At 37.4% G+C, this 17,557-nt stretch overlaps 1 long non-coding RNA gene across 3 annotated transcripts in view; it reads right to left on the bottom strand.

Moving 5' to 3' along the window:
* LOC131825269 (uncharacterized) overlaps positions 1–15,277 on the bottom strand; it is a 91,710-nt gene extending 76,433 nt beyond the window's left edge. For 2 of the 3 annotated variants that reach the window (XR_009351183.1, XR_009351184.1), the window contains exons 1-2: positions 14,316–15,276; positions 13,829–13,944 (exon numbers count right to left, since the gene is read on the bottom strand). This is a non-coding gene — a long non-coding RNA (uncharacterized LOC131825269). Of the gene's footprint in view, positions 1–13,828; positions 13,945–14,315 lie in introns of all 3 variants that reach the window. The other variant, XR_009351185.1, reaches the window with a different exon arrangement.
* Positions 15,278–17,557: the final 2,280 nt, after the last annotated feature.

Below are 17,557 nucleotides of genomic sequence, written 5' to 3'. Positions count from 1 at the left end.
TTTCAGACATTAGTATAATGACACATAAGCACTTACTGGCAGATTATATCTTCTAAAAGCACCAATATAATCCCATCTCACATGTTCTTCTCATAATATGATGATGCTAGGTCCCTTTCCTTTGAATTGAGGTGGGCTTATGCATACAGCAGTAGTGAAACCATATGACTTCCAGGCTAAGTCATAAAAGGCAATAGAACTTTGCCTTTATCATTAGAACTCAGCCACCAAGCTGTGAGGAAGCCAAGCAGCTACATAAATGAGCCACATGAAGGTGTTCCAGTCACTGACCAGTGGAGGTACCAGGTAACTGCCATAATCCTTCAGATGTATGACTGAATGACTGAGCTCTCATGATTCTAGCCTTCAGCCCTGAGCCACTCCAACGGATGCAGAGTAGAGCAGACAGAACCTATTCTTGCTGCCAAAATGCAGATTTGTGAGCAAATTAGATGTCATTGTTTTAGGTAACTAGATTTTGGGGTGGTTGGTTGCATAGTACTGGATAAATGGAACAATGGGTGTTAATATTATCTATGCTAATTGCCTACCCAATAGCCTCTCCTTACCTCTTAAAAGCAGAACCTTAATTTTCTTTGGAGCAGTAAAATAACCAGTCATATAAACCTATTTCCTGGGGCGCCTGGGTGGCTCAGTGGGTTAAAGCCTCTGCCTTTGGCTCAGGTCATGATCCCAGGGTCCTGGGATCAAGCCCCGCATCGGGCTCTCTGCTCAGCAGGGAGCCTGCATCCCCCCCCCCCTTCTCTCTCCGCCTGCTTCTCTGCCTACTTGTGATCTCTGTCAAATAAATAAATAAAAATCTTAAAAACAAACAAACAAACAAAAAACCTATTTCTCTAGATGTCTTTCAACTAGTGGTTGACTTATGACTTCCTTCTGGCTAATGGAATATAAGTGGACATTTTCTATTTAAGGCTTCCATGGAAGCTATTGTATTCCTTACAAAAAGGGACTGATTCAGTTAGTAGGTATCTTATGCCTCCACCTTTCCCATCTTATTGCTCAGAATTTAAATGTAATACCGAGAGCCATTTTGATTTAATCACTTGCCCACTGAAGTCAGACCACCTGAGTCTGAGTCTATGTTACATCTCAACCTCAGCTTCCTCATTTGGAAAATTGGAATAATAATAGTCCCCGCATTACAGGGTTGTTTTGAGGAGAAATAAATGGGATTTAAGGGATTTTACACATATTGTGTGCTGAATAAATATTAGCACAATGCACTGTAACTGACTCTGGTTAGTCATAATAATCTATTCCCTCTAAGTTGGTAAGCATAACCATATTTCCTTTCAGGACAGGACCTCTAGCCACTCTTAGGCTGTGTGGCTTTTTGGCTCAGGCCTCACCTCAGTCCCAGGTGATACACTGGACAAAGGCTTGAGATGTTCAACTCATCACATTTCCCAGGCCAGGCTAATTTATTTAATAGACAAGTGACCCAATCTAGGGCAAAAATGAGCAAAACTTTTGCTGAGACTTCCAAGACAGAGGCAGATACTCTCTTCTATGGCCTTAAGGCTGAGGAAATGTAAGGTCTGGAACTGCTGTAGCCATTTACCATTATAGGAAGAAAGTCTGTCTAAAAATAGTGTCATAAAGAAGGAGAAGAGCAGAGATGCTGGAAGAGAGAAATGGCTCTGACAGCATCACAGGTTAGCGTGCGTGACTTTCCCCTTTTTACTTCACCCAACAAGGGTTTGTTTTCAATCCAAATCAAGGAAAGAGTTTGGCCTCAGCTAATATTATTACAGATGAAAATTTTATTGAAAAGATGATATACATCAAGATTGAAAACCGTAACTGAGATGTAATATTTTAATTACTCAAAATTATGCCAAGCTGACAATTACTTTTTCAGTTTGCATGTTACCTCAGAAAATAGGAATAGAAGGGTTATCCTCTCAACCTAGTAAGAGACATATTTGAAAATCCTATAGCTAGTATTATATTAATGGTGAAAAACTAAACACATCACTACTAAAATGGTAAATAAAGTAAGGATGTCCACTCCCACCACTTCTATTCAACACTGTACTGAAGGTTCTAACAACATAATAAGTTGAAGAAAGAAATTAAAGCGAGCAGATTGGAAAGGAAGACACAAATCTCTGTTTATTCATAGATGACCTGATCATCTATGTAAAAATCCTAAAGAAACTCCAAATAAGCTATAAGAATTAAAACTGAGTTTAGTAAGATTGCAAAGTCAATACACAAAAACCAATTATATTTCTATATATTTGTATGAGCAATCAGAATTGAAATTAAAAGTTACCATATATAATAGCATCAAAATCATGAAATGCTTAAGAATAAATTTGTTAAAAGATGCTCATGACTTATTCACTAAAAATTACTGTTGAGGAAAAATTAAAGAAGACCTAAATAAATGGAGAGATATATAATGTTCATAGATTAGAAGGCTCAGTATTGTCCAGGAATCACTTCTTGTCAAAATGATCTATAGATTCAAGACATTCTAGTCAAAATCCCAGCAGACTACTTTGTAGAAGTGGCAAGCTGATTTTAAAACTTATATGAAAATGCAAAAGATCTAGAGTTGCCGAAACAACTTAAGGAAAAAAGAACACAGAGAACATTTTGAGTTTTTCCTCAGGAGCTGATTCTAGGAGTATAGTTCTAGATAAAAGTCTGGAAATATCTGTAAGAAAAACCAATTTTTTTGCAGCTCAAAACCCTTTTATATTTGAAACATTTATAAAGTATATTAGTAGTTGTCATGCACTTAAGAAAAGCGTGAGTGACTCTATCCTTCAGACACCAAGTGAGAGTGAAATGGCATAGGTTGAGGGTATGGCGTGTGATTACCTGCTAGTGAAATATATTATGAACTGAAGGAAAAAAATCTAACTTGCTAAATAAATTAAAATAGTTATAAAATTACTACCAAATAAAAAGATATTCCATTATATAAAAGATATTCTCCAAATATTTGATGATGATAATTATGGCTTAATAGAACAAAGAATAGTAATATCAATTTTTAGAAACTTGAGAATATGTACTAGACTGAGAATCTATGACCTAAAACTTTAGTCCTAGAGCTATCACTACCCAGCCTTTGGACAGGTAAATTTACCTCTCTAGGTCTTAGTACTGACATTTTCAAAAGGAGGTTATTGAGGGACATAATTTCTCAGGGCTCCTCCCAGATCTATACTAAAAATTTTGTTTAGACCTTTCTCTGTGTGTGTGTGTATGTGTGTTTCAGCATTCCTACACCTTGAGATGCTTCTGTTCATTTCTTCTCTATAGAATCCGTCTCCTTGTAATTTACATCTTTGTTAGAGAACGTTATTATGGGATTGTGGTTGTTTTGAAGGAATCAGGGGCTATAAAATGTTTTTTTTCTTTCATCCAGGACCAGTAAAGCAGGCATTTAGCATGTCTGTACCAATGGTTATGGATATTTCTATTTTTTACAATTTATTTATTTGACAGAGATCACAAGTAGGCAGAGAGGCAGGCAGAGAGAGAGAGAGAGGAGGAAGCAGGCTTCCTGCAGAGCAGAGAGCCTGATGTGGGGCTGGATCCCAGGACCTGGGATCATGACCTGAGCAGAAGGCAGAGGCTTTAACCCACTGAGCCACCCAGGCGCCCCAGATATTTCCATTTTTAATTCTTTCTGCAGTCCTCCAAAATGTAGTCTTTGACACTTCACATGCATGAAATACGATCATAATTTTTCTCTACTGATTTCCAGAGCAAGCCAGAGTACTGGAGGATAGATAAGTAAACTAAGAGGTTCAATGTTCTAAACGGAAATAAATAGTTCAAGTGCACCAACTGATCTTTCTCTAGCTCCATCTGAAAAGCTCCCTTTGGTATTTTTATGTCTGATTCCTTACTTACTAGAAGTGCTATTGTGCCAGAAGGATTGTAGTCCAAAAAGAGCCCTGTTTAGGCTATCTCTTTTTAGTGCATAAAGACAGAATTCAAGAAGATAAGGAACATGAATGAAATTCTGCAGTCTTAAAAAGCATTTTGTCTTTTAGCTGTGGATAGCATGAGGTACCATTGCCTTATTCTGCCCAGTTGGTAGATCCTCCCATATAAGTCACCTCCATTATGTAGAGTTCCAGATGAAATCTCTTTTCTAAAGATCATACTCCTGGGTTCGTAATCTTTTGAGATTTTCTTTCTTTTTCTGTTCAACTTTACTCTGGAACTTACTATTGGTCCAAAAAGACCTGCTAATCGCTACTAGTATATGTGAGGCCATTCTGAGATACAAGTTCCATATAGTTAAAGAACATTGCAAGTGTGGTCTCATGTTCTACAATTACCTAAGCATAGGTCTAAAGAATTAGACTTAAACTTTGGGAACATTTTGACCATAGATCTAGCCAGAATCTAAATTCACTCCTTTAAACCTTTTATACCTCTCGACACAGGCTTTGACTCAAGTCTATTCCCTTGTGTCTCCCAAATGTTGCCCTTTGGAAACCTTTACCAGTTTGTCTTAATTTTCTTTTAACTGAGCCTCCATAACAATATGCAACTCCATTATTCTGCATGCTTTATATGTTTTTTTATAGTTCTTCCCATCCTTGATCTTTCCTAAAGCTGTTAGCTCACATTGTATTCTCTTGGGTTTCTCTCTGAACCCTTAAACTTTTTTTTTTTTTGAATGTTTAAACTTTGTATCTCACAGACTTTTTTAACTCAGACCCCCAATTTTAACCTACGGACTACAAAACCCTTCATACTTGAAAAAAATGTGTGAATTTTGTTGACTTCAAAGGGTTCACTCTAAATCTTTTACTATGTGGAACTGAAACTGTAAATAAATAAGTTATTTATACACAAATTCTCAATCATGTTTGCTTCCCATTGAAATTCCCCAAATTCAGACATTTTTTTAAAAGAGTGAGAAATAACTCCCACCTTCCTTTCATCATCCAATAATCAAGTGGTATCGAGTTTACTGACTGTACTTAGGGGTGGTTAGGCAGCACAAACGTGCCTTTGGCTACCAACCCGTCTTAGATGGCAGTAACACGGAGAAACATAAAATGAGAATCTGTAGAAAAATGTCTAAAATGAAAAGGCTCTCAAGAGTGAATTTTTCCAAAAAGGTAATATTTTTAATACTACTGTATCGATCTCACCAGGTCTCTATGAGAATGAATATTTGGTATATTTGAGTTGTTGCTGGAATCTAAACCAATTCCTGTACACTACATTTTCAAAGGTAATTCTGGCATGTTTAAGTGTATTTGGAATTCACAGAAATTATTTCATTAAAAAAGAATCCAAGTTGACATTCGTAGGCACAATCTCACACTTGAGTAAAAACAAAGTCAGCTGTTGCCTGACTGCAATAGTATTTGTACTTGACACTTTCAAATGCTTGGCTTAAAACGCAGCAGTGTGCTGGCCAACAAAAAGCAAGAGAGCATGAAAAGCAGTGGGGAGATGAAATTGGGTAAGAGAAAGACATTTTCAGTACAACTGTTTTATTTTATAGTCTAAGACTATAAAAGCAACAAACTGTAAAACTTTATTAAACCACTTACCACTTAATTCTATAAAATTCTACAGTAAGTGTCATAATCTATCCTTTCCTCAAGATAAAATTGCCAGTTCTATATTTAAGTTAAAGAATCTACAATGTCAATGCAACAAAATCCTAGTCTGGGGACTTAATACATTTCACTATTTAGATTTCCATCATCCTCTTAATATAATACTGGTCTTTCTACAATTACGTTAAAGTCTACACTCGATATCTCCCTTTTCCCAAGTTTGGTTTACTTCCTTTGGCTGTTGTGAGGGAGCCGGGAGAGGTCTGCTTCTCTACATCAGCTTTCTCTCTATCCATTTCTGCTTCCTTTGTCTTCTTGATCTATGCTATCCATTTCAACTTCTGTACTTGCATTCTCTTTTCCACAACCCACCACCCTCTCAGAAAGCAATATATTTTGGGATTGCTTTGATTTCTTCTTAGGTTCTAGGTCTTAATCTCCTGGCTATATCCAACACTCAAATGCCCATTTATTTCTCACCCAGAGTGATGTAGAGATATCCTGAGTTATTCTCACACTGCTCAGAGAGACTGATATATATATATATATATATATATATATATATATATATATATATATTTATGTATATACATATATATATACACAAACACAAAACAACCCACCCAAGTGTTTTTCTGAACAAAAACTACTTTTTCTGTAACTTCATTGACTTCCCCTCCCTCCACAGACAGAATTTATCATTCTCCCCGTTGTGTTTGCATATTACTAAAGAAAATGTCTATATTGGAGCACCTGGATGGCTCAGGCATTAAGCGTCTGCCTTTCGCTCAGGTCATGATCTCAGGGGTCCTGTAATCGAGCCCCGCATAGGGCTCCCTGCTGAGTGGGAAGCCTGCTTCTCCCTCTCCCACTCCCCCAGTTTGTGTTCCCTCTCTTGCTGTGTCTCTGTCAAATAAATAAATAAAAATTTAAAAGAAATAAAAAATGAAACGTTTTAAAAAAGAAAATATCTATATTGAAGCTTTAAAGCTATGATTATTTTACTTGTCTGTCTTCCCCAGGAAATTGTCAGCGCTTTGAGAACAGCAACTATGATGGCTAATTTTGTGTCAGCTTGGCTGGGCCACATGCTGAGCAAATATTTGGTCAAAGATTATTCTGGGGTTCTGTATGAGATTAATATTTAAAGATTTTATTTATTTATTTGAGAGAGAGAGACAGAACGAGAGAGAGAGGGAGCATGAGAGGGGAGAGGTCAAGAGGGAGCCTGATGTGGGACTTGATCCCGGGACTCCAGGATCATGATGTGAGCCAACAGCAGTTTTTTAAACAACTGAGCCACGCATGCAACCCCCCCTTTTTTTTTTAGATTTTTAAAATTTTATTATTTATTTAACAGAGAGATCACAGGTAAGTGGGGAGGCAGGCAGAGAGAGAGAAGCAGGCTCCTTGCTGAGCTGAGAGCCTGATTCGGGGCTCGATCCCAGGACCCTGAGACCATGACCTGAGCTGGAGGCAGAAGCTTAACCCACTCAGCCACCCAGGCACCCTGAGATTAATATTTAAATCAGAAGACAGAGTAAAGCAGATTGCCTTCTATCACGTGGGTGGGCTTCACCTAATTAATTGAAGGCCTGACTGGAACAAAAAAGCTGACCCTTCCCCAAGTTCGAGAGAATTCTTCCTGCATGACTGCCTTCAAACTGGGACACTGTCCCTCTCCTACCTTCAGACTTGAACTGTCTGATTCTGAGATTAGTCCTCCTGAGTTTTGAGCCTGCTGACCACTGGATTAGAAATCAACTCTCCTGGGTCTCCAGCTTACCAATTCATCCCACAGATCTTGAGACTTCTTAGCCTCCATAATAGCATGAGTCAATTCCTTTCAATAAACTTTTCAATATGTACACATCCTATTCTATTACTTTGAAGAATCCTAATACAGAAACCATATCTTATGCATTTCTAATGGCCTAGAACTTGGCACAGTGCCTTACAACACGTGGATGCTTCTTTTAATGGTTTGTTGAATTAACTAGTATTTTAATTTAGTGCTTTAATGTTCTCCTAAATGTAAAACTTATATTTTATTAGTTATTTAGTTTTAAAAATAGGAAATGTTGGGCCCTATAAGGGCATAAGAAAGAGTGAGTTCCTTGCTTTTTAAAAAAAAACTGCAGCTAAAATATTAGTCAATTAAAAAAAGGAGGAAACTGGGGTACCTGGGTAGCACAGTTGGTTCAGCATCCAATTCTTGGTTTCAGCTCAGGTGATGATCTCAGGGTCATAAGACCCTGGTTGAGCTCCATGCTCAGGGTGGAGTCTGCTTAAGTTTTTCTCTCCCTCACTCTGTAGCCTCCCCCCCCAAAAAAAATATACATAAATCTTTTAAAAAATAATTTAAGGGGCACATGGGTGGCTCAGTGGGTTGAGCCTCTGCCTTCGGCTTAGGTCATGATCTCAGGGTCCTAGGATCAAGTCCCGCATCGGGCTCTCTGCTTGGCAGGGAGCCTTCTTCCTCCTCTCTCTGTCTCTGCTTGCCTCTCTGCCTACTTCTGATCTCTCTCTGTCAAATAAATAAATAAAATCTTTTAAAAATTTTTGAAAAAAAATTTAAAAAACAAAGGAAGAAGTAACGTCCTAAACTAGACTAGAATTAAACTACTCTCTGTGTTTTATTGATCTAGTCATTAAATTTGATCACACATCCATTCTTTTATCAGTTTGGGTCTGAATTTTCTTCTTATGGACCATGAACTAACTTTTCCCATTTCTACCTGGCTCTGGCATTTCATCCCTCTTATCTTTCCCAGTGGCAACTACAGATTAATTTGCCTAATACATTTTTTTTTAATTTTATCCCAAAATTTTTGGCAGCTCTCCACCATCTATATCCTTCACTCTAGTGTTCAAAATAGCTCACAGTCTGATCACAACTCACCTTTTCATTAGACTCTGAAGCAAATCCTCCACCCTTCCTGCTCTATTGGTTAATACACAACTCTTCTATATACATTCAACTAAATTTAGTCCAGTTCTTAAAATGCCTTCCTCCAATCTTGGCAAGTCCAAATCTCTCAAGAAATAGTGGAGAAAGCACCAAGTCTGGATTTAGGAAACCTCGGGTCTAGTCTTTTCCAATAGCACCAGGGGACATTGTGTGACAGGGGACAACTGAGTCAAATCACTTCTCTGGAATCAGTTTCCTTATCTGTATGATAATGAGGAAAGACAAGAGGGTTCTTAGTTCTTTTTTAATTTAAAAAAAAAAAAAGTTATGTTTTCTTCATCTACCAGCACAGCTCCATCATTAACTCAATAGTTCTTGAGTATCTCTTATAACCAATGCAGACCTGCTCTATGAAACCTGAATAGCCCTCAACCCACCCCTAACAGCTGGACTTGCTGACTCAAGTGCACTTATTTTCTATGCCATTAATTTGCCACGTATTATTTTTAGGCTTTATCATCTTAAATATAGTATTGTCCCCTTAAGAGCAGCGGCTTATGCTTCTGCATATATCCTTGACAAATAAAGTTCTCAAACTTTAAAAAGTATACTTGAGAAACTTATTAATAGCATTGATTCCCAAGCCTCTCATCTATCTCTTTCCAATTCTGATTCCATAATTGGTAATCTACATTCTAATAAGTACTCTTTCCTGTCCTGTGATTCTGATTCAGGTGGTCCAGTGACCACACTTTGAGAAAAAAGTGCTCTGTTGTGTATCATAGTTTTTCTTGTCTGCACTTAGCATGGGTTCAAAAACTTTTTTTTTAATGTGTTTCAATTCAGAAGGATAGGTATGCTTGCATTGAGAAAATTCTTTTTTTAAATATTTATTTGAGAGAAGGGGGAGTACATGCATGCTAGTGGAGGGAGGGACAAAGGGAGAGAGGAATCCTTGAGCAGACTCTCCGCTGAGCCGGGAGCTCAACACAGGTTCGATCCCAGGACCCTGAGATCACGACCTCAACAAACTGAGCTCTGAATTGAGAAAATACTTAAATAGAAAATAGCTCAGGAGGGATGGGTAACTCTAAAATATTCTGCACACATTATTAAAGATATTACCCAGGAGGAAAGTAAAGAGAAACATGCATAGGGACTTAAAGAGACTGCATGGGGTGCTACTGGACAGATCAGCTACAGATGACAAAGACCCAGGCTGAACCCCTTAACAATGGTGAAGGAAAGGCTAAATGTCAGGATGAGCTGATACTCCCACAAGGGACTATTTAGCTAAAGTCAGAGAAAAGTGTTCAGATTTCTTTGTAGCGTATAAGAAGATAGAAAGCAAAATCTTCAAAAATCTCATTTTGTGCTCATTCTTTGGTCCAAGCAAAGCAATTTTATTATTTTTTCTTTTTTTTTTTCCAGTGATCCAAAATTCATTGTTTATGCACCACACCCAGCAAGCAAAGCAATTTTAAACAAGAAAGAACAAAACAAACATCATAAGGAGGGGAGTTAAAGAAAAAGAAGGAATAATAACTTTTGAGGGGATTAATAGCTCTAATTCTAGAGTCATTTATAGATTTAGGGTTCACTGTCAATAATCTTTGAGGAAATATTTTAAATAAGAGAAATACCAAGAATTTGCAAGTGAGATATATCCTTAATTTGAAAAATGGAAAAAATGGATTCTGAAAACTACAGATTTGAGCTCGAGTTTTAGAACAGATTATTAAAAAGCTTGTTAACACTTAGAGAGAGAAGAGATGAAAACTTTGAGCTACTTTATATATGCCAAGGATAGAAATGCCAACCCTGGGGGGCACCAGAGTGGCTCAGTCTGGTTAAGCATTGGACTCCGGATTTTTGGCTTAGGTCATGATCTCCGGGACCTGAGATAGAGCCCCATATTGGGCTCCTTGCTCAGCAGGGAGTCTGCTCAAGATTCTCTCTCCCTCTGTCCCTCCCTCCCTCTCTAAAATAAATCAGTAAGTCTGAAAAAAAGAAAGAAAGAAAGAAGTAAAGAAAGAAAGAAAGGCCAGTTTTCTTTTTATGACAGATTGGGCTATGCCATAGAAGTTGCCACTAAAGACTTCAGCAAGGTATTTGACAAACTAATAATTAACTTTTGAGTAACAGTTTCTTTTTTTTAAAGTTGTTCTATTAGGTCAATTCATACTTAGTTGACTCATTTTTTTCAGACATGATTAATGGAGTGAGGGCTCTAGGGCTTTTTTGGTGATTTGCATTCATTCAACAAATATTTATTGAACAGTTTACCATATGCCAGGAATTGCTGTAGGTAGTGGGATTCCACTGGTGAATAAATCAAAGTCCCTGATCTCCAGGAATTTTAGTAGAGGGACACATAATAAACAAGTAAACAGATATGTTCTATGTCAGGCAATGGTAAGAGAAAGTTTAAAAAAAAAAAAAAAAGAGGTTAAAGGAAAAAAAAGAGCAATGGCAAATGGATATTTCTTTTAAAGGCTGGCCAAAAGGGCTGATAGAATCTGGTGATAACTAAGCAAAACCTGAAAGAAGTGATGGAATCAGCTGTGTAATTATGCAGTGGAAGAATATTCCAGATAGCAGGACAGCAAGCATACAGGTCTTAAGATGGGAACATACTTGGTCAAGAGGCCCAATGGTAGGCAGAATAATAGTATCCCAAAGCTGTCCATGTCCCGATTTCTGGAACTTGTGACACGTCTATATTTCAGACAAAATAACTTTGCATATGGAATTAAAGTTCCAGAGTTTAAAATAAATAGATTATCTTGGACTGTCAAGGTGGGTCTCACATAATATCATGAACCTGAAAGGCAGAGAACTTCCTGGCTATAGAAAGAGATATTTGGCAGAAAAGTAAACTAGAAAGTCTCCAAGTATGAAAAGAATACTATACACTGTTGCTGGCTCAGAGATGTAAAGTCCCCTGAGCAAGGACCAGAAAGAGCCCTCTGGAAGCTAAGGGCAAGCCCTAGCTAACAGACCGCAAGGAAAAAAGGGACCTCAGTCCTACAAACATAGCCCAAAATTCTGCCAACAACCAGAGAAAACAGCTAAACCAACCCCATTTCTGACCTGTAGAACTGTGAGATAATAAATTTGTACTGTCTTAAAGTGCTAAATTTGTGGCAATTTGTGGTCATTTGCTTTGACAGCAATAGAAAACTAATTTAGACTACACTGGATTGAAATAGGTAGGAAGGGGCGCCTGGGTGGCTCAATTAGTTGTGTGTCCGAATCTTGATCCTGGCTAAGGTCACCATCTCTGCGGGTGTGAGTGTAGGTCCCACACTGGGCTCTAGGCTGGGCCTGGAGCCTACTTAAAAAAGAAAAAAAAAAAAAAGAAGAAGAAGAAGACCAGAAACAGGTAGGGAGTACAATAGGAGATGAAACAGGAGAGGTAGAGGATGGATTACAGGAAGAAGGGAAACAAGAGGGTAGATATTGTGGGGCCTTCTAGACCACTGTAAGGCCTTTATCTTTAATCACGGATGAAATGGGAGCCAGTGGGAGCTGGGGGTAGGTATAACATAATCAAACTTACATTATAGAAGGATCACTCTGAACTACTTTGCATAAGGGTATTGCAATAATTCACACAACAGTATAAACTAGGGAAATCATAAAGGTGATAAAAATAGTCAGATTCTGGGTTGAAGCATATAAACTTGCCATTTGCGTGGCTCAAAAACAGTCCAAAATCAAAGGATGAGTCAAGAGGATTTGTTCATGGATGGCCTAAGGGGTACTGGAGAAAGAAAGGAGTCATTGTTGACTCCAAAATCATTGACCTAAACCAAGGGTACAAGAGTTGTATTGAGATAAACAGTGCAGGAGGGGCAAGTTTATTGAGGGCTGAGGCGCAAGGGCAAGCAAGGATTCATCTTGGGACATGTTATGTACATGAAACACCTATCAGACTCCAAGAAGAGATGTTCATTAAGCTGTTAGTTATACAAGTCTGCTGTCTGAGCTGGAACTATTAATTAGGGAGTCCTCTCACAACAACGGTGTTCAAAGCCATGAGATCAAGGGTTCAAACATGCAGGAAATGAGTGTAAAGAAAGAAGAGTGGTGCTTCCTGGCTTACTCCTTTTTAAAAGTCTTCCCTGGGTCATTTTTCTTCTGACTTGTAAATACAAATACATGAATAATTTCACAATCTGGAATATTTTTTATTTTTAAAAATATTTTATTTTATTTTATTTATTTATTTGGCAGAGGGACCACAAGTAGGAAGAAAGGCAGACAAAGAGAGAGGGGGAAGCAGGCTTCTCGCTGAGCAGAGAGCCTGATGTGGGGCTCGATCCCAGGACCCAGAGATCATGACCTGAGCTGAAGGCAGCGGCTTAACCCACTGAGCCACCCAGGTGCCCCTGCAATATTTTTTAAATATTTAGTTATGTATTTAATGAATTATCTGCTGAAGGGACCCAGGCTGTCCCAAAATGTGCCACAATGGCATATCGATTATTTTGAACTAAAGTTATTTAAGAAATATCCAGTGCAAGATGAACACTCTGACCCTCCTGTGTCTCCTCAAAGCGGGAAATAAATCTTCCAAGTGAAAGGTATCCTCCCTGTACCAAGAGGTAAAGAGACATCTTTATCACCAAAGATAGGGAATTCAGGAAAAGAAGCCTATATAAACAAACCTTGCTACTCTTACTAATTTACTAATGGGACCAAATTCTATTTAGAATTCCTTACTAATTGAAGCTTCTGAACGTACATTTACTTTGTCCTGTCAACTACTCACAGATTTATGTTTCTTTGTCCAAAAAATATAGAAGCTTGGTCTTGACATGCCTTGGTTATTTCTTTAGGTCTCAGTTTTATTATTGGGCCTCTGTGCGCACATTATTAAACTTTGTTTTTTTCTCCTATTAATCTGTCTCATGTCAATTTAATTTTTAGACCAGCTAGACGAAAATTGAAGGGTCAACTTAATTTTTCCCTCTCCAACACTGCTTTAAAAATAATAAAATTGAATAATATCTGTACTATTGAAGAAAATTCAAAATAAAGAGCCATCACTTAATTTCGGGACTTCTGTATTAAACACAGATCATAGTCAAAAAACCCTACTGAAATTAGCATAAACTACACACCCATATCAAAAGACAAGTGAATTATATTCCCTCAATAGCTGTTGCTCTGAGACATTTTCACATCCTATAATTATTTACATTTTTATATAACGTTCATGCTGAATATCTGGTGAGAAGTATTATTCTTTCATTTCAGTTCCTCAACACTATGAGAATTCAGTATTTACATGCTGCAGTTATAAGCAAAAGCAAAACAAAAATTACCAACCGACCAACTTTGTTCTACTGTTTGCTTCCTTCCACACCTATTGCCCTCATTGTGTTTCAGTTGTTGCTCATGATATATACAGAAGTCACAGCTAGTTTATTGTTCTCGCCAACTTTCCTTCTGAGGAAAAAAAAAAAAGTATTTGTGAGCACTTTAGTATAAACACACACACACATAATATATAATACATGTTACCTATATATATTTTATATATATATGTGTGTCACAAATCTCTGTCATGAATCTCTCATTCTCTCACTCCCTCTCAAAGAAAGATAAAGCTTTTATTTATATATGATATTATAAACATTTATATATATGTATTCATACATACAAAGTTTTTTTTTTTATCACCAAAAAAGTTTCTGAAACGTTCCTACCAGGTAGAGAAAAAACTGACCTGCTACAATTATCTCCCTAAAGCACTCCTGTGAGCACAATTACAAAGTGTTTTTGCCAACCACATCACAAACAATTATTAATGTACTAACTTTAGTTCCATGTTTTGAGCTGCTCCTGGTCCAGGTGTGGAGTGGGAACATGTTCTTTATGGAAACATCTCATTGGATCATCTGCTGACAAAGCATATTTTTAAAGCGTACCCATAATCACTCTAATTAGGCCATCAAATGTCAGGACTTGCTGTGTGAATTTGATTAATTCTAGCCATCTCTGTGGTGCAACCGAGGAGTGACCCCACCTTAGAAACAATTTCCTTATGCTATGCCCTTTCCCCTTCTACCTGTCCATACTGAAAAATTGTAAGGAAAGTTTGCAATGCTGCCCTTATAGGTCTGTGAAACTTCCTTTCAGCTGGGAGCCCAATCACATCCAAACCCTTTTATATGCCTTCCATACTATTGCCTTTTTACCTTTTGGAGACACTGAATTTAGAAACATAACTTGGAATATGTAATATGTAAGGTAGATTGTTTACATATCTCTAACTTCCACTAGATTGTGAGTAACTTATTTGCCCTATTTTGGTTCTCTCTAACGGACACAGTGTTCTCAACGCTCTAGCACAAATATTTGACAAAGTTATACAGAAGAGGGCATGTGAACACATCTGATCCTCCCTCCCCCATTCTTCCCCTTCTTCACCACAAAACAACTGATTGAAAAGAACAAAGAAAATAAAAAACAGGTTGAAAAGAACAAAGAAAATAAAAAACACGGGGATTTGTTTTCTTAATGAAAACGTGCCTTATGTTGTTCACTAAGGGAACTTTTAAAAACTTAATTATCATTGTGCCTTTGAGGAAATACTATTGAATGGAGGTCACTGTGATGGTTATTCTTGGGTCTTGACTTGGCCAGACCATGGTGCCAATTGTTGGGTCAAACAGTAGACTAGATGTTGCTGGAAAGGTATTTTGTAGATGTGATTAATATTTACAATCTGTGGGGGTGCCTGGGTGAATCAGTGGGTTAAAGCCTCTGCCTTTGGCTCAAGTCATGGTACCAGGGTCCTGGGATCAAGCCCCGCATCGAGCTTTCTGTGCAGCAGGGAACCTGCTTCCCCCTCTCTCTCTGCCTGCCTCTCTGCCTACTTGTGATCTCTGTCTGTCAAATAAATAAAATCTTTTAAAAAAAATATTTAAATCAGCAGACTTTAACTAAAGGAGATTACTCTAAATAATGTGGGTGGGCCTTAATCAGTTGAAGGCCTTATGAACAAAAGTTGAGGTTTCTGGGAGTAGAATAAATACTATTTCCTCAAGATCATAACAGAAAACCTACCAATAGATTTTGGACTCACGACTGCAACTTCAACTCTTGCTTGAATTTTCAGCCTGCCAACTGGCTGCTCTACAGATTTCAGACTTACCAGCACCCACTATAGCATGAACCAATTCCTTAAAATAAATCTCTCTCTCCATAACGCATCTTATTGTTTCTGTTTCTCTGGAGAACCCTGACTAACAATGCATTTCAAAGCAGTTCTTTCTTTTATAATACTTCTGAACCTTTTGCTAATTGCATATACCATATTCTTAATTTTGTTACATGGAATAAGAGTCAGTGTTTATATACTACTTACTAATAGAAGTCAGTTTCTCTGTTAGTACAAAGAACAAAAGAGTTGTGAAAGGAACAAAACAACAATGGCACATGTCCTGCCAACCAGGGAAATTTTACACCAGAAGTTTCAAATATGAAGCTCTATTTGAGCCCAGATTGTGCCGCCTATCTAAATATTATACCTTATTCCCTAAGCTCGGAACATTTCTTAAATTTGTATAAAACATACAAATCAACAAATTTGTATAAAACATACAAATCAACAAATCTTAAGCAATTACCAATAAAGAGTCTGAGTAGTTTGATAGAAACATTTTCTTCTAAAAAAGATGTGCCACTTTTGGGGCATGGCAAGGGCAGGGAAGGAGGGTTTCAACAATTAATGCAACTTAAAATAGGGGGTTAGTGTGCCCAGTTTCCATTGCCTCATTCATCAGGAGAGTTTGTGTTGTGACTCTTGGAAGTCAGTTTTATTGCATGATGTAATGGAGAAAATAATGAAGATTACAAATTTTCTTTATGCTTATGTTTTCTTAACCACTGCCAGTTTATGGACATTTAAGAAGTTGAAGCAAAAAATGTAGATTTAGTTTCTTTTAATTTAGCCAGATGGTTAGGTCCTAGAAATTTCTGAAGAAATTTATTAAAATGTTTTTAGAATTAAAAAGTCTTAGATCCCACTTGGTAGACCTCCAATGGCCCTCAGAGGCTGCACACTTTTCCTCAATGTTACCTAACGGAACTCTCTCTGTCCACTATAAAAGCAAGGGTTTGGTATTTCAATTTAAACTTGACGTGTGGATCGAGACGACGGTATTTCAAACTGTTCTGTTTACAATGCTGAACTTCTCTGAGCTCAAAGGAATAACAGATTTTAAAGAGTTACACAGTTATTTAGTGGAAAATAAGTCCTGATTATGAAAGCAATTCATAGATTTTGGTGACTGAGTGAGTCGTGTTCTCTATGACTCTGGGATACCACCACAAGATATGTGTGATTATAGACCCCCTGACCTATTATGGAGGCTCATTTTCAAAACACACACACACACACACACACACACTCTTGCCTTAAAACTTATTGTAAAACTACCATACCCATTAACACACAGTATTACTGAACACTGGAGTTAACTATGGAAAGGAATCAACTGTGAAAGGAAAAAAATACATATTAATGGGTAATTGTATCAGCTCTGCTTCCATCTTTCAGCATCCTAAAAAGGGTCCTGCCTTGTAGACCAGTTCTTCTGGGCTTTTGTCATAAGGAATCAGGAAGAAAGAGAGCTGGGAGAAAGATCTGAAGTACACATCCAGGGCCGGAGAAGAGTTAAGGCATGTTTTGAAAGACAAATGCATTCAAGCAGCTATCTTATATGAGAACAGTGGATGAGAGCAAAAAGAGATATTTAAGATATGTTGTTATTTATCTACTTCACGGTGTGTGGGCTATGAGAATTTTTTAAGAGTTATTTCAAAATTAGGTTTCAGGTATTTACCTGTGTATTTGAATATGGCCCTGCTCTAAGACTGGACACAGATTTATAAATATCACACAAAATATTAATCTCAAGCTATAGAAATTTCTGGACAAATTCTTAGTAATGTTTGTGGCTACCTAGCTATTTTATGAAATTGTGGAGATAAAAGCCTTTATCAGTAAAATAATATCAATCAGATTGTTAGAAGTTTAGAACGATGAAAATAC

Source organism: Mustela lutreola, chromosome 2 (assembly GCF_030435805.1).
Source record: "Mustela lutreola isolate mMusLut2 chromosome 2, mMusLut2.pri, whole genome shotgun sequence".
Lineage (NCBI taxonomy): Eukaryota > Metazoa > Chordata > Mammalia > Carnivora > Mustelidae > Mustela > Mustela lutreola.
The sequence above is the reverse complement of the archived record's forward strand: the minus strand, read 5'-3'. Positions and strand labels throughout refer to the sequence as shown.